General features: G+C 37.9%; 1 long non-coding RNA gene across 1 annotated transcript; it reads right to left on the bottom strand.

Annotated features, from left to right (window-relative positions):
* Nucleotides 1-6,468: 6,468 nt before the first annotated feature.
* LOC117084789 lies at nucleotides 6,469-22,509 on the bottom strand. Its single transcript, XR_004437665.1, has 3 exons — nucleotides 22,339-22,509; nucleotides 9,632-9,718; nucleotides 6,469-7,003 (listed from the first exon to the last, which is right to left on the bottom strand). It is a non-coding gene; the product is annotated as an uncharacterized LOC117084789 (long non-coding RNA).
* Nucleotides 22,510-22,834: the final 325 nt, after the last annotated feature.

Here is a 22,834-nt window from a genome sequence, read left to right on the forward strand (position 1 = left end):
AAAGCAATAAATTCATTGCATGTAACCATAAATAATATGCTTAATGAAGAATATACCTTAAAAAAACAGTGAGAATATTGGTATTGTTTTCTATTTTTACAAATCTCTTTAATGGCTGGCTTAATAAAAGGCAGTTGGATTCTCATATCTCCCTATGCAGTCAATCTTTTGCAATACATTGCTTTGGTTGAAATATATAAGAAAAATCTGGCATCATGCAAATATGTAGAAAGAAAGAAAGAATCTGATGGACCCTTAAAAAGAATCTCAAGGACCCCTTAGATATTTTGGGACCACATTTTGAGAATGACTGATATAGAGGTAAGGGCTAAAAAAAAACTTGTTCCCAGAACAGAGCCCTCAGAAATAATACCACACATCTACAACTATCTGATCTTTGACAAACATGACAAAAGCAAGAAATGGGGAAAGGATTCCCTATTTAATAAATGGTGCTGGAAAAACTGGCTAGCCGTAGGTAGAAAGCTGAAACTGGATCCCTTCCTTACACCTTATACAAAAATTAATTCAAGATGGATTAAAGACTTAAATGTCAGACCTAAAACCATAAAAACCCTAGAAGAAAACCTAGGCAATACCATTCAGGCCATAGGCATGGGCAAGGACTTCATGACTAAAACACCAAAAGCAATGGCAACAAAAGCCAAAATTGACAAGTTGTATCTAATTAAACTAAAGAGCTTCTGCACAGCAAAAGAAACTACCATAGAGTGAACAGGCAATGTACAGAATGGGAGAAATTTTTTGCAATCTACTCATCTGACAAAGGGCTAATATCCAGAATCTACAAAGAACTTAAACAAATTTACAAGAAAAAATCAAACAACCCCATCAAAAAGTGGGTGAAGGATATGAACAGACATTTCTCAAAAGAAGACATTTATGCAGCCAACAGACACATGAAAAAATGCTTATCACCACTGGCCATCAGAGAAATGCAAATCAAAACCACAATGAGTTACCATCTCACACCAGTTAGAATGGCGATCATTAAAAAGTCAGGAAACAACAGGAGCTGGAGAGGATGTGGAGAAATAGGAACACTTTTACACTGTTGGTAGGACTGTAAACTAGTTCAACCATTGTGGGAGACAATGTGGTGATTTCTCAAGGATCTAGAACTAGAAATACCATTTGATTCAGCCGTCCCATTACTGGGTATATACCCAAAGGATTATAAATCATGCTGCTATAAAGACACATGCACACATATGTTTATTGTGGCACTATTCACAATAGCAAAGACTTGGAACCAACCCAAATCTCCATCAATGGCAGACTGGATTAAGAAAATGTGGCACCTATACACCATGGAATACTATGCAGCCATAAAAAAGGATGAGTTCACTTCCTTTGTAGGGACATGGATGTAGCTGGAAATCATCATTCTCAGCAAACTGTCACAAGGACACAAAACCAAACACCGCATGTTCTCACTCATAGGTGGGAATTGAACAATGAGCACACTTGGACACAGGGTGGGGAACATCACACACTGGGGTCTGTTGTGGGGTGGGGGGAAAGGAGAGGGATAGCGTTAGGAGATATACCTAATGTAAATGACAAGTTGATGGGTGCAGCACACCAACATGACACATGTATACATATGTGACAAACCTGCACATTGTGCACATGTACCCTAGAACTTTAAGTATAATAAAAAATAAATAAATAAATAAAAAAGCCTTGTTCCCATAAAAAGTAGATGAGAGTGGAAGGAGTATATTGTTATAACCGTTACATACATTCTTTTCTGGAATTCCTTATATAAGTTTTTATTATTAAATATTATTTTTATATTATGTACCAGCTAACAACTCAATTAAGTCGTTTTTCAACTTTATCAAAAACAAATTATTTGAAACCATCCAAGTTGCAAATGAATTTGTTACCCAGTCTTAGGGTCATTCATTTTCTCAATATTTAGGAGGTATACCAAAATGATCTTTCAGAGAATTAAATGACAATCATGGCTATTACTCTTCCTCTTAGACTCACCTTTGCTTTGACATTTAACTCGGAAAGAATTTGAAAAATTGAAGTATTGTCAAGTTCAACACAACTTTGAGAGTATAGTGTTTTAAACTGAAATAATTATATGCAATCGCAATACTGTGTGTGTGCATGCGTGTTTCCTCCTTTAATAGTCGGAGTTGCAGTTACTTCATTCAACTGATGGAAAATATTGAATCAATCATCTAAATCAGATTTACACATTAAAAGAAATAAACTTAAATAAATGTGTTAATATCGATGTTTATGAAAACTGTCTTATCTGAGATTTCTAAATCATAAATATAAGAAAACGTTGGAGAGACAGAAATAAGTCAGGGGTTGGAGCGACATGTGTAGAGGAGTTTATCACCTGAAAATAAGCTTTCCTTCTTTAATGATTTTATAGTATCAAACGCAGTATAAATAGCAAAAATAACACCATAGAGCAGTGTATCTTTTTTTTTTTTTTTTAACCTACTGGGTGGGCTACAAAAGAAATGTCTCTTTTCCTTTAGGCTACAGAAATCTTTTGTTCTCTTTTGAAACATTGATCTAGGGGTAAACTGAATAGAATACATAACATGCTAATTTCAGGTAAGTCTTAACATTGATTGAAAGAAATATATTTCAGTTATGGAGATTAGATCTGCAGCATTATGTGTGAAGCCCCATGCTATAAACTCACGTGTTTTTTTACTATTAATATCACAAGTGAACTAATTCATTCCACTGCCACCTAGACAAAATACATACTTTCTTTAGTGACACTTTAAACATTATATTACTCATTTAAAATGATGTACAGTAACACTATTTAGAATAAACGCTAAAACTGGAAATGTCTTAGTTAAAATTTAACTTATCATGTGCTTGTTGTAAATGATTGTTTAAAAACACTCAATTAGCTAGAATAATTAAAATAGGGAGATACAGCTTATGCCTCTTCTTCCTAACACACCCCCATGACCTCATTTAAATGAATATTGACCATTAGGCTCCTAATAATACATACATAAATAAATAAAATAAAGGACCAAGTCTATTTATTGGCTGCAATGAAAAGAAGGGAACATAAAAGAATACAAATTCCTCTAATCTTGTGCTGTTGGCCTCAGGGCCGTACATGTTCATAAGTTGAGTGTTATCCATTGGGATAGATGTGGGTAGTGATAGATGCATTGTTAATTATTTTAGCTGCATCTTTGCCAAGGATCCTTGCCTCTGTAAAAGCCAAAAGTGTGAGACTGGTTTGAACTCTGACCAAGCACAATATGCACTGTGTGTTTTCTTTGACCAGGCTTGGTCCTGGTCCTTCTTTGCTTCTTGGTCCTGGTTTCCTTCTTTGCTTCTATAATCAGGAGCAAGGCCTGCTCCTGACTGGTCTATCTTCTCCGTGGCTGCTCCATTAGAAGGGGAAATTCCATTTCTCTTGAGTACTCTTTACAAGTTAGATTGCTAATATTATTGGCTCAGTTGGAAAACAATGTTTAGAAACTGCTGGAATAAAAACATTCTTACAGCCAGGTCAGCAATATCCCACACAAAGTTGTTACTTCTTTCTTATGAGGTTATAAACACACTTGATATTTATTTTTCTACTCTCCTCTCCCAAAGTAAAATAATTACAAAAAAACCTTAAAAAATTCTCTACACATTCACTATTTTTATCTTGTTTTTATCCCTATAGCTATTAATTAAAATCACTTGAAAAATAGTTGACTATATAGATTAAAACATAATAAGCTCCAGATTAAAGGGAAAATGTGTAGGAATATTTTCCTTCAAATTGATGCTGAAAAAGAGAGAACTTCCAAGCTTCTTAAACTATCTAAAGAATGTATCTGAAGAAATTCTAGATAATAAGATAAAAGATGGCCATTACCAAGCCATTTTGACAAGGATTTGGGGTCTGAGACAAATGCAACCTTTGTCCATATCATACCAATTTTTATTCATGTGAAATATGTATTAATAGCAAAAAGCTTTTAAAAAATGAATAGAGATGCTTCACAGAATAGTAACGAAGAGCCTGAAGGTGTATCCTACCTGATAGTCAGATCTGGTTCACCTGTGCTGAGTTTGTTTACACTATTTGTCCCTTGGGTCACTTTTGGCATTCACTGATGAAATCTCTGTCAGGACAGTAGTTGCTCTGTCCCTCTTACCTCTTTCAGCTTTTACCTCTTGCTGTTATTTCTCCATAGTGGCATTGAATTATTCAAATTACAGAACAGAGCAATTACTGTCCTGCACCCTCCTGGAGCTATGGTCTTTATATTTAGTTTGGTGTTTCCATAATTCGAAAACAATCTGTAAGAAGGCACATAGTTTTGTTCTCTATAGTTGAGTATGTCATCTCTCTATGACGCAGCCTCCTTTCTTATTTCCCTAAGTAGTAGATTGTCTTCACAGACCCAAGGCCTATTAGGGGCTTCCTTCATACACCCTATTTTTTATTGGAGATATTTGAATCAGTTCAGTCACATGAATATTTACTGAGCTAGATTCAAGACACTACGTGAGATACCACAGAAATCCTGAAGTGGGTAAAGCAAAATTATTGACCTTAAATATCTTGCAATTTGTTAAATGATTTTAATACACAGTAAAGTAGGGTCCTAAGATTCATATAAAAATTCACGCTAAAAATAAGGGACAGATCATATCTGGTTTAGAAGATAAAGAAAGGGTTAATGGAGTGAGAGCACAATGTTTGAGATTTGTCCACTTGAAGGAAAGAGGGCAGGAGCAACTGAATTCCTTTACTGGATTATGTCATTTAAAGCTTATAACTTTATAAGTATAAAATTATAATTTTATAATTATAAAAATTATAACTGTGAGGTAGGAATTATGCACATTTAACAGATTATAAAACAGGATTAGAGAAATGAAGTACTTTGCCAACAATTAGACAGCTGATTAGTGAGAAACGGAATGCAATGCAACATGACCCCTGACTCCAAAGCCCCCAGTCCTTCTCACCATCATGTTTGCTGCCTTTTAAGTGTCAGGAAGGGAAGGACACCTTAGAAGGATGAAAGCACAGTTTCTATTTGGAGGGGCAATCAGATTTGACTGGAATGTGTAGGCATTGAGGGAATGTAGTAGGAAATAAGATTGGCAATGTGTGCCAGGCCTGTATATTTTGAAGGATCTTGAATACTAGGGTGTAAATGTTTATTTGGTAGGCAGGGAAGAGCCCTTGATGATTTAGAGCCACAGAGTAAGATGATAAGAAAGAATAATCTGGTAGCAGTGCTCAAGATGGACAGGAGGTCTCTCTTTCTCTCTCCTGTTATAGAGCTTCAGTTAAAAATAATAAGGACTTAAACAAGGTGGAGTAAATGAGGGTCACAAGAAGAAGAACACAAGAAATACTTTGGAGATAGAATCTACATGACTAGATGTTGACAGAATTTTAGAGGTGTAGGGGAAAGAAAAGCTGAAAACAACTTAGCTATTATGAACATGAACATATGAAGAAATGGAATTCCTATTACCTACAAACCACAGAAGGATCTCATCTGGGGGAGAAAGTTGTTAAATTAGTTTAGGATTATGCTGAATTTATGATTCAGATAAGTGATTTAGGAAACAACAGCCAAGAAATAGCTGAAAATGTGAGCCTGAAGCTCCAAAATGAGCCCTGGGACAGAGAGGTAGATTTATAGTCATCGGTATGAAAATAATGATCAGAACTGGGAAGTGAATAAGAAGACCTTTGAGGGAAGAAAGGTACAGAGAAATCTGGGAAATTATGATGAGGAGGAAGTTGATTATGAAGTTTTCTCAAACACTTTGGAAACACTGCATCTGAATTATTAATCTTCATCTAGATCCTGCAAAGGCAAACTTTTTTTCCATACTCATGTATGTCAGCCATTTGCTGAAATTACAGACTTCAAAGTATGCATGTTTCTTCCGCCTAATTATTTAATCATCTTCTGAGCTTCATCTTTTGCTATCTGCTTGAATAATAATTGGTGATGTCAAGCATAAAAATGAACCCTTTTGAGAGTACAGCATGTTTTATATATATTTAATACTGAGGTTCATCACAGATGATTAGGCATATGTTTGAGTTTCCATCTACTGACTTAAAAGCATCTTCAATTTGTTTCAGCTTCTTGTTAGATTAAAGGCTTGATCTCTCTCTCTCTCTCTCTTTTTTTTTTTTTTTTTAACTCACTGACTGTGATGAACAAAGGATAGGGTAGAAATCATATACAAGGGGCCTTAGGGAACCATGGTAAAAACATCATGAGAATAATTAGAATACAGTCTAAATAATTTGTTCTTTGTTTCTCCTGTCTTTTCTTTTAATCATGCTATTCTTTTAAATATTATGAATCAGTGATGTGTTTTAAGAAACCCAACTCCAAATCTATGAAACATAATTTAAAGGTGCTGATTTATATTTAAAGAGAAATATTTGCTTCATTAATTTATTTAGCATTGCTAGGTTGGGGTATTTAAGCTTTCATTGGCAGATTCTTATTTTCTGGGGAGAGATAGGGTATTGAGGCTTAAAACAACAGTAACACAAAATGGCCTCAGTGGAAGGTGTTCTCGTCTGCTGGTGTCTGGCTTCCTGTTTCTGGAGCCTTGCTAACTACATCACAGCTTGGGTCCCCAACCCTGTCTTTTCCTAAGCTTCTCCCACGTTTGGCTTTTGTTTGGCTTACCCACTAGGTTCCTTTAAGCAGTGCCTCCTGCTTCCACAATGAATGTCTTTCTGAAGAGTTGCCTATCAGTTTGGCTCTTGTTGGAGTCTACATTCCCTTTTTATTGAGGACTTCCACAGAATCTGATGTTGACCAACTTTCTTCAGGGCTGGATCTCAGCTATTCTGGCTTTCATACTGGCCCCCATTCAGAATGACCCTACCCAAGTAACTTCACTTCTCTCATTCCAAGTGCAGGTGGGAAACAACCTTTTTTCTCTATTTATCCTGGGTTCTTCAGTGGGAGCCCTGTAAGTTGGACTAACAAAACACAGACAAGCAGGAGAAAAACAAAACAGAAGTTCATTAGTGTATTAGTTCCCACACTCTTATAACAAAATATCTGAGACTGAGTAATTTATAAAGAAAAGAGGTTTAATTGACTCATGGTTCTGCAGGCTGTACAGGAAGCATAGCAGCTTCTCCTCCTGGGGAGGCCTCAGGAAGCTTCTAATCATGGAGAAGGGCAGGGGAAGTGAGGTATCTTACATGGTCAAAGCAGGAGCAAGGGGGCAGGGAGGTGTCACACACTTTTAAACAACCAGATCTCATGAGAACTCACTATTGCAACCACAGCACCAAAGGGGATGGTGTTAAACCATGAGAAACCACCCCCATGATCCAGGCCCCACACATCAGGCTCCACCTCCAATACTGGTGATTACAATTCAACATGAGATCTGGGTGGGGACACAGATTCAAACCATATCAGTTAGTATGTGCATCACATTTACACATGTGAGTGCTCAGCATGAGTAACTTCTGGGCATACATAGCATCTTAATAAAAGAACAATAAATGTTTAGAGACATGATAAGACAAAGGGTAAAGACTTTGAGTTTCTAGGTGTGGCAAGTTGTGGAAAAGCAATTACATGGGGAAATTAATGGCAGATAAAGACCAATTTTAGCAAGGTTTGTTACGTAGATCTCACTGGTGCAGTCTTCAGGCTGATAAGGGTATAGATTATCTCTAGTGAGTAACTTCTGTCCTCCTTGGAGAGAGGGAAGGGGGACACCTTTACAAATTTATGTTGCGCTTTTAGGCAAACGGGGAGGGCAGAGGGCTTTTTGTAAACTGCTTTTTTTCAGTTGCTTTCAGCTCAAAAGAAGTCTTCTGACAAAGTGGTGTATTTTGCTACTCTTCACAAGCTGTCAGCTGGGACTTGAAAGTTACTGTGAGTTAAGCCTGAATCATAAAATAAAATATGTCTAGAACTGCATGTAAGTTAATGGGAAGATAAAATGTGATCACATTAATTTTATCTATTTTCAGCTGCTCAAGATTACAACTATTATCTAGACTAGTAATTTTTCTTATTTATCATTTCTGAAAGACTCACCTGGGGTGTTTGGTAACATAGTCCAGACCTCCTTCTGGAGACTTGGATTCAGTGGGTTTGGAATCATGGGACCTTGGATCTTATTTTTTTTAACTGGAACCCCAACTCCTTGCTACTCAAAATATAGACAATGTACCAGCAGCACTGGTATTATTGGGAGCACGTCAGAAACGTTTTTAGGTATGCCAAGAATGCAAGACTGTTATCGGAAGGGGTCCTGATCCAGACCCCAAGAGAGGCTTCTTGGATCTCGGCAAGAAATAATTCAGGGCGAGTCTGTAGAGTAAAATGAAAGTGAAGTGGCATCGTTTGTCTGGGATAAATACTCAAGGTTTATCTCCTCACTCCAAGGAAATCAAATATGCAGACACACAAGAAGTGGGTTTAGGGGCAGAGGTTTAATAGGCAAAAGAAAGAGAAAGGAGAATAGCAAAGTGCACCGGATTTTATAATTTTATAGACTGGCTTCAGGAGGCAGTGTCTGATTTACATAGGGACCAAAGATTGGTTGGACCAGGTGTGATATTTACATAAAACCCAGGGAAGATGTCTGCCCCACCCTCATCTTCTATTATGCAAACAGAGTCTTTGCCTGGCCCACAGCATGTTGCCTGCTCCTTATTGTATGCATGGTTTGGAAGGAAAAGGGAAGATGGAGCCACCATGTTGACCATGCCTAGCCCCCAGGGAGCCTTTTCCTACTGTTTTAGCAGCTGGCATTCACCCCTGTAAGCTTTCAGCTTGTTTATCCATGTTTGCAGCTCAATTTTACAGGCTGCTTTTTGTTAGAAAAGAAATAATTTGGGGGCTGTTTTTTACTAAAAGGGAAATCTTACAGAGGACTTCCTTACCCTTACTATTGGCCTAAATAATTTCTTTTTAATTCCTATATCAAAAGTTTATTAGGAAGGTGAAGGAATAAAGAATGGCTACTCCATAGACAGAGCAGCCCCAAAGGCTGCTGGTTGCCCATTTTTATGGTTATTTATTGATGATATGCTAAACAAGGGGTTGATTATTCACACCTCCCCTTTGTAGACCATATAGATAATGTCCTGACGTTGCCATGGCATTTGGAAACTGTCATGTCGCTGGTGGGAGTGTAGCAGTGAGGACAACCAGAGGTCACTCTCATGGCCATCTTGGTTTTGGTGGGTTTTGGCTGGCTTCTTTACTGCAACCTGTTTTATCAGCAAGGTCTTTATGACTTGTATCTTGTGCTGACCTCCTATCTCTCCCTGTGACTTAGAATGTCTTAACTATACGGGAATGCAGCACAGTAGGTCTCAGCCCTATTTTACCTAGCCCCTATTCCAAATGGAGTTGCTCTGGTTCAAATGCCTCTAACAAGACCATCAGTACTCTTCACCTGAGACACTTCTTAGGATTTTATTTTCCAGAGCAACCTTGAGAAATGAAGTCATGTTCCTCCTGGGACAAAGGTACATTTCCTTATCTCTCGCTATAAAGTGGTAGGTTCTCCAAGACCGGTGTTTTTTTTGTTTGTTTGTTTTTTGTTTTTTGTTTTTTTCTATAATATAACCTACAGCACAGGCAAGCATCCTCCTAGACCCTCCTTCACATATTTCCTGCGGGCTTGCGCAGGGGAGCTGATTCACAAACGGCTTGCTGTCCTGTGAGAAAAAAGAAAAAGGCCTTTATTTCTGACCCAGGAGCACCACGTCCTCCACCAGTATTAGATGAAATAGTTTCAGACAAAATTTATTTTTTTCTTTAAACAAATAAATGAATATATGCATTGAACTTAGAAATAGACAAAGAGATGAAACAAATTCCGTATTTGCGGACATAGGTAATTGTGATGGTTAATACTGAGTGCCAACTTGATTGGATGGAAGGATACAAAGTATTGATACTGGGTGTGTCTGTGAGGGTGTTGCCAAAGGAGATTAACATTTCAGTCAGCGGGCTGGGAAAGGCAGATCCACCCTTAATCTGGGTGAGCACAATTTAGTCAGTTGCCGGTGCCGCTAGAATATAAGCAGGCAAAAAATGTGAAGAGAGAAACTGGCCCAGCCTCCCAGCCAGCCTACATCTTTCTCCTGTGCTGGTTGCTTCCTGCCCTCGAACACTGAACTACGAGTTCTTCAGTTTCGGAACTCAGACTGGCTCTCCTTGCTCCTCAGCCTGCAGAGCGCCTATTGTGGGACCTTGTGATCACATGAGTTAATGTTTAATAAACTCACCTTTATACATATATCTAGTCCATTAGTTCTGTCTCTCTAGAGAACCCTGACTAATACAGTAATGTTCCTTACCTCTGTGAGAAAAAGTACCTAAATAATATTAACAATCCGTTATCATCATCCGTCATTGTCATCATCAACAATATGTTGTTTTGATAAAATAGTTCATTTTCTTTGTTTTTAATTTACAAAGAAAAGAGGTATAATTGTCTCACATTTCTTCATGCTTTATGGGAAGCATGTTGCTGGCAACTGCTTGGCTTCTAGGGAGGCTTCAGGAAGGTTACAGTCATGACAGAAGGTGAAGGGGGAGCAGGCACATCACAGTTGAAAGCAGGAGCAAGAGAGTGGGAGGGAGGTGTGATACACTTTTAAATGAACAGATCTCATGAGAACTCACTCACCATCACAAAGGCAGCACCAAGGCATGCAGGATCTGCCCCCATGATCCAAACACCTTCCACCAGACCCCATCTCCAGCACTGGAGATTACAATTCAACATGAGATTTGTGGGACGATAAATATCCAAACTATATCACATGTTATATAGCACATAATACCTATTTTCATATATTTCCAATAAGAAAAACCTCTCTCATGTGTTGGTATGCTTTAAGTAGCACCTAATGCTTACTAAGGCTTTGCTTAGATGCTTACGATTATACATGAGGGTCTTGGCTCTACATAGGTACTATTTAGAATCAATCTGTCTACTCTGTTTCTTGCCATACAGTTATTTGTCCGATGTTTTCTTCAGTCCATTTTTCAAGCCCACGGGTAGAATAACAGCATTGTGAACAAATGTGGGCCTTTAATTCTAAGAAAAAGGCTTTGCCTCCACATCCTGGAGGAGGTATTTTGTTTGCTCATTTGCTTGTTTTCATTTTGAAAGTGTCAGGGCTGCAGTTTTCTTCCTTTGAGAAGAAGCTGGTAAAGAAGCAGAAGTTCAGCGTGCCATAAAATTAGTTCAAAGGCAGAATGGGTCCAAGGCCAGCAAACTGAAAGCAATAAAAAAATGTAATCTCAGCTTATGGCCTATGAGCGTAAGTTAGAAAAGAAAATCCATTATGAAAAATGAAATTCCTTTTTTTAAACTTTTAAGTTCAAGGGTACAAGTACAGATGTGTTACATAGGTAAACTTGTGTCATGGGGGTTTGTTGTGTAGATTATTTCATCACCCAGGTATTAAGTCTAGTACTCATTAGTTGTTTTTCTTGATCCTCTTCCTCCTTCTGCCCTCCACCCTCCAAAAGGCCCCAGTGTGTGTTGTTCCTCTCTCTGTGTCCATGTTTTCTCAACATTTAGCTCCCACTTATAAGTGAGAATGTGTGGTGTTTGGTTTTCTGTTCCTACATTAATTTGCTAAGGAAAATGGCCTCCAGCTCCATCCATGTCCCTGCAAAAGACAAGATATTGTTCTTTTTTGTGGCAGCACAGTATTCCATGATGTATACGTACCACATTTTCTTTATCCAGTCTATCATTGATGGGCGTTTAGGTTGATTGTATGTCTTTGCTATTGTGAATACTGCTGCAATGACCATACATGTACATGTGACTTTATAATGTGACTTTGGGTATATACCCAGTAATGGGATTGCTGGGTTGAATGGTATTTCTGCCTCTAGGTTTGTGACGAATCGCCACACTGTCTTCCACAATGGCTGAACTAATTTGCACTCCCACCAACAGTGTATAAGCATTCCTTTTTCTCCACAACCTCACCAGCATCTGTTATTTTATGATTTTTTAATAATAGCCATCTGACTGATGCAAGATGGTATCTCATTGTGGTTTTCATTTGCATTTCTCTAATGATCAGTGATGTTGAGCTTTTTTTCATATGCTTGTTGGTTGCATGTATGTCTTCTTTTGAAAAGTGCCAGTTTATGTCCTTTGTCTACTTTTTTATGGAGTTGTTTGCTTTTTTCTTGAAATTTTTTTAAGTTTCTTATATATGTATAAATTCCTTATACATTCCTTATAGATGCTGGATATTAGATCTTTGTTGTATGCATAGTTTGCAAAAATTGTCTTCCATTCTGTAGGTTGTTTACTCTGTTGATATATATATTATATATAATATATATATATATAGCTGCGTAGAAGCTCTCCAATTTAATTAGATCCCATTTATCAATTTTTGCTCTTGCTGCAATTGCTTTTGGTGTCTTCATCATCAAATATTTGCCCATGCCTGTGTCCTGAATGGTATTGCCTAGGTTGTCTTCCAGGGTTTTTGTAGTGTTGGGTTTTACATTTAGGTCTTTAATGCATTTGAGTTAATTTTTGTATATGATGTAAGAAATGGATCTAGTTTCAATCTTCTGCATATGGCTAGTCAGTTATCTCAGGCCCATTTATTGACTAGGAAATCCTTTCCCCATTCTTTGTTTTTGTCAGATTTGTTGAAGATCAGATATTTGGAGGTGTGTGGTCTTATTTCTGGGTTCTCTATTCTGTTCCATTGGTTTATGTGTCTGTTCTTGTACCAGTATCATCTTGTTTTGGTTACTGTAGCCCTGTAGTATAGTTTGAAGTCGGGTAGTGTGATACCTCTAGCTTTGTTCTTTTTGCTTAAAATTGCCTTGGCTATTTGGGTTCCTTTTTGATTCCATGTGAATTTTAATATAGTATTTTTCTAGTTCTGTGAAGAATGCCAATGGTAGTTTAGTGGGAATAGCATTGAATCTATAAGTTACTTTGGGCAGTATGGCTATTATAAAGATATTCATTCTTCCTATTCATAAGCATGGAATATTTTTCCATTTATTTGTGTCATCTCTGATTTCTTTGAGCAGTGGTTCGTAGTTCTCTTTGTAGAGGTCTTTCACTTTCCTTATTAGATGCATTCCTGGGTACTTCTTTTTGTGGCATTTGTGAATGGGAGTTTATTCTTTACTTGGTTTTCGACTTGACTGTTGTTGGTGTGTAGGTATGCTAGTGGTTTTGCACATTGATTTTGTATCCTGAGACCTTTCTGAAGTTGTTTATCAGCTTCAGAACTTTTGGGCTGAGACTGTGGGGTTTTCTAGATATAGGATCATGTCATTTGCAAACGGGGATAGTTTGACTTCCTCTGTTTGAATTTAATGTTTTTCTTTCTTTCTCTTGCCCGATTGCCCTGGCCAGAACTTCCAATACTATGTTGAGTAGGAGTGGTGAGAGAAGGCATCCTTGAAAGGTTTATTTTCTTCTCTTTAAAGAATCTCTATATTATAAAGCCAAATGCACATTATGCATATTATGAAGTTAGTCAGCAGCCTTTGTTATCTATACTAATTCATGTATGGCTTGTTGTTTTATCCTTTTAGATTGTCTTTCTATCTTATCTCTTTGAATTTGAACAGTTAATCCTTATAATAACGTGCTGATAACGTGTAAGAGGGTGATTCACAGTTAGAGGTCAGTGACATCTGCTTTCCAGGGTTGTCAGTGCACCCAGAGTACTCTGTTACAGTATCACACTACTACTGTCAGGGAGACCCTGCTGGGATAGGCTCCTCTAGCAGTAAGCCACCCACCTAAATCATACACAGGAGTGATTTCCTCATGCTTGGGGCTAAATTGGGGAGAGAAATTGGAGTTCAAGAAAGGTGATGTCTGAGTTAACCTTCACTGCCCTACAACAAGATGGTTTGAAGAGGATGGAAGAGGTAAAGACCATCTGGGTTTAGCCCACTTCTCTCTTATTTCTTTCTTTCTTCCCTCCTTCCACCCTCAGCTCTAGCTTTGAGTTTATTTACATATCCTGTTATAGGATTATTGTTATACAAAAAGTAAAAAAGGAAGTAGAGCAATTAAAAGGAGTATTTGATCAAGGAACATAATCTGAAATCTCTCTTTATTGTCAATAATAGAATTTTGCTTCCCATTAACAACTTGAATAAATGTGCCAGGTCTTCACTTTTTCAGACACAGATAAAAAAGCAGTAGACAATTAATGGACTTAGGAGGAGTCCAACTGTGAACCCTGACACCAGCCTACTTAGTGAGTTTCCTCAGGAAACAATTGTGCTCAATACTTTCAATTGAAGAATGCTTCAGAGATTTTGAAATTAAAATGACAAAATCTTTAGTCATTTTTAGGGAATATTCTTTATGGTTTTGTTGTTTGATGTAGAAATAGTAAAGGGGTTAAGTTTCCTTTAAAAGGTCTTTAAGTTGCCATTGGAAAGATGGGTGTGTTTGAAAAATGTAACAAAGTGCATTTGGGAAATTTGGATTCCGTCCTGTGAAGAGGCAGGATGAAAGAAGGATAAGCATTGTCCACACTATAATGAACATAAAATGGTTTCAATGATCAGAGGAGATTTTTGACTTACTAAGAGAAGGTCATGTAATCAAAATTTATTTCTAATAGCGTTTGGTGAGGGAAATTCTGTTTTAAGTTAAATAATCAGGGAGATAATTGCAACAAAAATTAAGGGTTGATCTATATAATCCTTCCTAGTGCAGTATGGAGCAAATGAAAAGATGGGGGACCTCCAGAAACAAACCTCCAAAAAATGAAAAACTGCCTTATGCCTTATAGAGAAACCAGAGACTCTGTAGGCAGAACAGAAAGAGAAATTGAAAGCTGTGTATGACACAAATACAGCCACCATTTCTTACATGATGAGCAGCTGTAGCATGAATTTACAGCACACATTGGATGGGAGGAAAGCTCATTGCATTCTATACAACTACGAACAAATTCAAGAGCTGCAGGAATTGTTTATGGAGAATCTTTAAATAAAGCAGAAACTTAGAACAACTGTAACTGGAAAACCTAAGAATACTTGATATTGATTTTAATTCTGATAAAAGAGAGGAAAAATTCTAGCAAGTCTCATATGAGATATAAACAATGTGGAATACAGAAATCAGTTTACAATAAACCTCTGTTTAATAAAAGAGAGAAAATATTTAATTTCTAAAACATTTTCTTAGCCCCCTAAGAGTATAATCAGTTCCTTAGTTTGAAAATATTGAAGGAAACGTCAGAATCACACAATATTATTTATAAGGTTTTGGCTCAATACATAATTATACTAATTAAAACTTTACTATATATTTTTTCTTATTCTACAGTTTGAATTCAGTTACTAATAATGTTTTAATTCAAAATTATACAAAGAAAAAATTACTTTAAATACTTTAAATACAGAAATTGAGGCTATGTGCGGTGGCTCACGCCTGTAATCCCAGCACTTTAGGAGGCTGAGGCAGGTGGATAACGAGGTCAGGAGATCAAGACCATCCTGGCAAACACGGTAAAACCCTGTCTCTACTAAAAATACAAAAAAAATACCCGGGCATGGTGGCGGGCGCCTGTAGTCCTAGCTACTCCGGAGGCTGAGGCAGGAGAATGGAGTGAACCCAGGATGGGGGTGGGGGGGTGGGGCGGAGCTAGCAGTGAGTGGAGATAGTGCCACTGCACTCCAGCCTGGGTGACAGAGTGCGACTCCATCTCAAAAAAAAAAAAAAAAAAAAGAAAAAGAAAAAGAAATTGAGTAAAACCAGCTGATAATTTCAATAAAAATTTGTACCCAGAGTAGTCAGAAGTGGTAGGTCAGCTCCCAAACCTCTCTTGATTGTAGGGGTCTAAAGGCTTTTCCTCTATGGGGATGCTTCTTCTTATCAGTTTTTCTCAAAGCAAGTTGCACTTGCCTATGTTTGAAAGGCTGTTCTCAGTACGCCAATTCTCCATATCTTATATAAATAGGTTTTCAGTGATTAATTTCCAGTTTCACATGATATTGCATTACAAAAACATCTCTGTGTTTCTGATGCTTTAAACACTTCTTGTGTCCTCAATGAATAATTAAGCATGACTTCTTATTCGGTTTTTATAGTTTCTAATATAAAAGACTTTATAACTTTTATAAGAAAAAACAGTCTTCAGAATATGATACTCCATGGTAAAATATTGTATTAGTCTGTTTTCACACTGCTATAAAGAAATACCCGAGACTGAGTAATTAATAAAGGAAAAGAGGTTTAATTGACTCAGAGTTCTGCATGGCTGGGGAGGCCTCAGGAAACTTACAATCACTGTGGAAGGCAAAGAGAAAGCAGGCACATTCTTCACAAGGTCACAGGAAAGAGAAGCATATGTGAAGGTGGAATTGTCAAACACTTATAAAACCATCAGATCTTGTGAGAACTCCCTCACTATCCCAAGAACAGTGTGGAGGAAACTGCCACCATGATCCAATTTCCTCCCTCCTTTAACACATGGGGATTACAGGTCTCTCCCTTAACACGTGGAGATTACAATTTGAGGTGAGATTTGGATGGGGATGCAGAGCCAAATCATATCATTCTGCCCCTGGCCCCTCTCAAATCTCATGTCCTTTATGCATTTCAAAGCTTTTCATGTCTTCCCAACAGTCCCCCAAAGTCTTAACTCATTCCAGCATTAACTCAAAAGTCCTAGTCTAAAGTCTCATCTGAGACAAGTCCCCTCCACCTAGGAGCCTGTAAAATCAAAAGCAAGTTATTAATAGTTACTTCCAAGATACAATGAGGGGGGAAGCATTGGATAAATGCTCCCATTCTAAATGGGATAAATTGGCCAAAATAAAGGGGCTACAGGCCCCATGGAAGTCTGAAATCCAACAGGGCAGTTATTAAATCTTAAAGCTGAAAAATAATCTCTTTTGGCTTCATGTCTCACATCCGGGGATACTGATGCAAAGGGTGGCTCCCACAGCCTTGGGCAGCTACACCCCTGTGACTTTGCAGGGTTCAGTCCCCATGGCTACTCTCATGGGCTGGTGTTGAGTGTCTGTGGCTTTTGTAGGTACATGGTGCAAGCTGTCAGTGGATCTATCACTCTGGGGTCTGGAGGACAGTGGTCCTATTGTCACAGCTCCATTAGGCAGTACCCCAGTTGGGACTCTGTGTGAGGGCTCCAACCCCACATTTCCCTTCTGCACTGCCTAAACAGAGGTTCTCTATGAGGGCTCCACCCATGCAACAGACTTCTGCCTGGACATCCAGGCATTTTTCATACATCCACTGAAATCTAGGCAGAGGTTTACAAACCTCAATTCGTGACTTCTGTGCACCTGCATACCCACAACCACGTGGAAGCTGCCAAGTCTTGAAGCTTGCACCCTCTGAAGCAACAGCCTGAGCTGTACTTTGGCCCCTGTTAGGTTGGAGCTGGAGCAGCTGGGATGCAGGATACCAAATCATAAGGGCGCACACAGCAGTGGGGCCTTGAGCCCAGCCCACAAAACAGTTTTTCCCTACTAGGCCTCTGGACCTGTGATGGGAGGGGCTGCCATGAAGTTCTCAGATGTGCTCTAAAGACGTTTTCCCCATTGTCTTGGCAATTAACATTTGGCTCCTTTTTGTTTATGCAAATTTCTGCAGCTGGTTTGAATTTCTCCCCAGAAAATGGGTTTTTCTTTTCTACCACACAGTCAGGCTGCAAATTTTCTAAACTTTTATGTTCTGTCACCTCTTGGATGCTTTGATGCTTAGAAATTTCTTCTGCCAGATTCCCTAAATCATCTCTCTCAAGTTCAGAGTTCCACCACAGATCTCTAGGGCAGGGGCAAACGGTCACCAGTCTCTTTGCTAAAGCATAGCAAGAGTCACCTTTACTCCAGTTCCCAACAAGTTCCTTAACTCCATTTGAGACCACCTCAGCCTGGGCTTCATTGCCCACACCATTATCAACATTTGATCAAAACCATGCAACAAGTCTCTAGGAAGTTCTAAACTTCCCCACCTCTTCCCGTCTTCTTCTGAGCCCTCCAAACTTTTCGAATCTCTGCCCATTACTCAGTTCCAAAGTCTCTTCCACATGTTCAACTTATTTTTATAGTAGTGCCCCACTATGTTGGTACCAATTTCCTGTATTAGTCCATTTTCACACTGCTATAAAATACCTGAGACTGGGTAATTTAGGAAAGAGGTTTAATTGACTCACAGTTCCACATGGCTGGGGAGGCCTCAGGAAACTTTCAATCATGGCAGAAGGTGAGGGAGAAGCAAGAACCTTCTTCACATGGCGACAGGAGGAAGAAGCATGAAGAAGGAGCTTTCCAATACTTATAAAACCATCACATCTCATGAGAATGCACTCACTATCATGAGAGTCTTCTTCACATGGTGACAGGAGGGAGAAGCATGAAGAAGGAACTTTCCAATATTTATAAAACCATCACATCTCATGAGAATGCATTCACTATCACGAGAACAGCATGGGGGAAATAGCCCCCATGATCCAAGCAGCTCTTTTCCTTAGACACGTGGGGATTACAGGTCCTTCCCTCAATATGTGGGGATTACAATTTGAGATGAGATTTGGGTGGGGACACAGAGCCAAACCCTATCAAATATGCTAACTTAAAAAACAAAAGTTTGCATAGGAGATACAAATTTGTAGAACATAAAGGTAAAATTCGTCAGCAAAGTGCTATTGCATTTTAATTTCAAAGGGACTAAATTATACATGGTTTAAGTTTTTACCTGAAGACATACATTAGAACTAATTATTTTGTTTTTTAGTTTTAATGAGGAAATTTTAAATATCTGTTTTTAAGGTCTCCATGAATACCTGTTCTATTCTACTAATATCTGTCACCTAGCAGTACTGTTTTCAACAAATCTTTCTTTTTGGGATATCTACTATGCATGGTCAGTGCTAAATTGTCAATAGGATAGGATCCAAAGGTAAATTTGATAAAAATTCCTATCCTCGGGAGAGATAGAAAAATACATGCACTTTTTTTTAAAAATTATACTGTAAGTTCTGAGATACATGTGCAGAACATGCACGTTTGTTACATAGGTATACATGTGCCATGGTGGTTTGCTGCACCCATCAACCCGTCATCTACGTTAGGTATTTCTCCTAATGCTATCCCTCCCCTAGGCCTCACTCCCTTACAGGCCCCAGTGTGTGATGTTTCCCTCCATGTGTCCACGTGTTCTCATTGTTAAACTCCCACTTATGAGTGAGAACATGCGGTGTTTGGTTTCTGTTCCTGTGTTAGTTGGTTGAGAATACATTTAATTAGAGTTAATTAACTACTTAGAGAAGTACTTCTAAAATTATTTTGGTGTCAGGACTCCTTCAATCTCTTCAAAATTATTGGAGATCCTAAAGAATTGTTGTTTGTTTAGCTTATATCTATCAATATTTACCACATTAGAAATTAAAACTGAAGAAATTCAAATACAAGTATATGATAATAGTGCATTCCTTTAAGTGTCAGTATGATAATATTATCCCATGTCATGCAGCCACTGCAAAACTGTACTGTACATACACTTATGAGAAAATGAGAATGAAAATGCAAAAATGTCTTAGCATTAGTGATAAAATATTCTTGACTTTACAAAGCCTCTGAAAGGGTCTTCAAGACCCCCAGAGACTACAAGTTATCAATCAGTAAGCTAGAGGAGATGTTTGATGCTATAGTTGATATGTCATCAAAACATTATGATGATACAGGAGAGAGAGAGAGAGTCATTTACATCAATCAACTATTAAATTTGTTAATGATTACCACCTCGCTAATACTGGTCTCCAACTGATCCTAGATTTCAATAAAAAGCAAATAAATGAAATAAATAGCAACAATAGTTTTTATCAAGTAGTTCAATTCATGAAATGAAGGCATTCCCCTGCCACCTTGTGGCAAGGTATCCTAATTAGGTATTAAAGGTTTTTTGGTTTTTTAGTTTTTTGTTTGCTTGTTTTTTACAACTACAATATATTTTTAGTTGCAAATTTAGAGTTTTTGTAAATGTTGAGTCTACCACTAAACATTATAAAATTATATTTAGAACCTCTGAAACATGCCAACCTAATGCTAAATAGTTCTTCAATACAATAAAAGCAAATAGGCTAAAATCCAACTGTGTTTTAAAGAACCAATAATTATGCAGAGTTTCCATAGCCCTTTGAATATAGTTGGACTTCAAAATTTCAAGATGACAAAAAGATAAATTTTCTTTGTTATTCTCTAATGCATTTTCTCACCTTGTGGTAAAAGAAACAGTAAGAGGAGTTTACAACTGCTACTACATTTAAGTTTTGTGAGCTCAACCTGGGGTGGGAGGTTGAGAAAATGTCCTAGAAAAGATAACTGTAGCAGAATCTGATTCCACTCTATCCAGGGAAGTTCCTAAAGGAATGTATGTTGCTGCAGCAAATGAAACACCTCAGTACATGGATACCTGGAAGAGCAAGTGGGGCAGCGATGGAGGACCAAAAGAACTTCAATCCTAAGAAAAATGGTAGGATGATACAAAATTGTCTAATGCTATTACTCTTTCTTGGGTTAAACCATATTATCTTCCTTATGTCTTGTTTCTAACCATGACAATAAGACTAGATTTTATTATTTCACTGAGGCACTTTTGAGCTTTCGTAAATCAGTAACTTACCGATAATCTTCATAAGCTTTTAGCATTCTTCCCAATCTTGAGAAGTACAATATAGCATAGTGTAGTGGTGCCAACCTGGGAGGATGTGAACATTTTGCAAGATACCTAAACATGAAGAGTTTTAAGGGAATCAATTTTCTGACATTTTACTTCCATATGTAGCTTTTCCCCAAAATTGTTCTGCCAGAAAACAAGTCTATATTCACAAAAGCCCAAGTACCACTTTATAAAGGATATGCAAATTCCTAATTCATTTTATAACTTACTAAAGAGCATTACTCTGAAGGCTAAACAAGTCTGGGTGCCTAAGGAAGGGGAAGCCTTTTCCAGCGATTAATCATAGCACATAAACCTAAAGGGTTTTTAGGCTCTCCCAGCTTTATACACACTTTTGTTAAGGATAAAGCCCAGAAGTAGAAACTGGTATTTTTGCCACTTAATAATGTGGTGAATTCAGGTATGTATAAAGGTATAAATTTTTATTTCACAGTGTTGCTTATTTCCTTCTTTTGGTGTTCTGTTTGTTTGTTTGTTTGTTTTTTGACAAGGTCTTGCTCTGAGACAAGGTCTTGCTCTGTCACCCAAGCTGGAGTGCAGCGGCACAGTCTTGGCTCATTACAACCTCTACCTCCAGAACCAAGGGATTCTCCCAAGTAGCTGGTACTATGGGCACACATCACTATGTCTAGCTAACTTCCGTATTTTTTACAGAGATGGGTTTCACTATGTTGCCCAGGCTGGTATCAAACTCCTGGGCTCAAGCAATCATCCCCTCTCAGCCTCCCAAAGTGCTGGCATTACAGGTGTGCGCCACTGTGCCCAGACTTCTTTTGTCTCCTATTTCATAAAAATTCTTTTTTGAACTTCCAGAAGGAAGTTCATTAAGGAAATAGCAGAAAGAGCATCAGTAACAATTGTTAAATGCTTAAAAATAATATTTTCTGCATATTTAAATGACAGGAAAGTTTTCCTATGCTTCTCAATATTATTCTCTAATATTTGAAAGCACCAAAGAATAACCTAAAAAAATAGGGTAGTAAAGCTTTGTTTTAAATATAATTGATTATTTTCTGGAAATATTGAAAAATTTAAAATACATTAGAAAAAAACCATGGTTAAAATTGTAATGAAATTTCTTTCAGACTTAATGTTTTTTGTTCAATAGTGATTAAAATCTGTTTTTTCAAGTCATGTCATGTGAGATTTATCCTGATTACCATGAATTCTCCTCTTACTTGATCATAAAAATGTTAAATATTTTCTATCTCTTTTTAATAAAAGTTAAAAGTATAAACCAGCTATCAGACCAATTGTCACATCTGTGACAGCTTTTGTTTCAAATTATGTTTCAAGGAATATTTGTGTAGCAGAAAACCTTGGAGAAAAGAGATAGTGTCACCATCCCTGGGCACAGAAGGCAGAATTGTTTTTGACCAAGATAATAAAGAAAATATTCCCCTTTGGGGAAAAGGTTGAGTGGGTTTACTAGCAGACCATTTAAAAGATGGAGAGTTTCCCAAGCTTGGGATTTCTCAGCTGTTACAGAAATCTACTGCGAGCACATTGTCCCCCAGACTGCGAGCACATTGTCCCCCAGGTGGCTTGGTGGACAAAGGAAGCCAATGTAAACATGGAGTTCACACTACTCACTGCCTGCTGTGCTGTCAGTATTAAAGTTCTTTGTCTCTGACCCAGAAGTCTCATGTCTTCTTGTCAGCATCTGTGAAACTGTGGCAGGCTCATTTGGTAACTTGCAGGCAGGGTAAAATCTCAGGCCTTTCACAGTTCTTGCCAGGATTAACACTTTGCAAATGGAAGGTACAAGCCTAAGGCAGCAAAGAAAAGGGAAGGAAGGAGAAGAGAGGCAAGCAGTATACTATACTGATTACCATAACAAAACCACAAAGAGACAGAGCAAGTTATTTAGCAGTCACAGTCACTCTATGTTTTAGACTTTTCTGGAAGGGTTAAAAGGAGAAACTTCCATTCTGAGTAGTCCATAAGAGAGAGAAAAAGGAGGGGGAAATTTTCTCCTTGGCTCCCTTCCACCTCCTCTTCTCTTTGATCAATATTTACATCCACAGTGATCTAGCTCTCCCATGCCTCTTGGTTACATCTTGGTGACCGCTCAGAAAACCAGGTCCTA

The sequence above is a fragment of the Trachypithecus francoisi genome, unplaced genomic scaffold (genome assembly GCF_009764315.1).
Source record: "Trachypithecus francoisi isolate TF-2019V2 unplaced genomic scaffold, Tfra_2.0 Lachesis_group1, whole genome shotgun sequence".
Lineage (NCBI taxonomy): Eukaryota > Metazoa > Chordata > Mammalia > Primates > Cercopithecidae > Trachypithecus > Trachypithecus francoisi.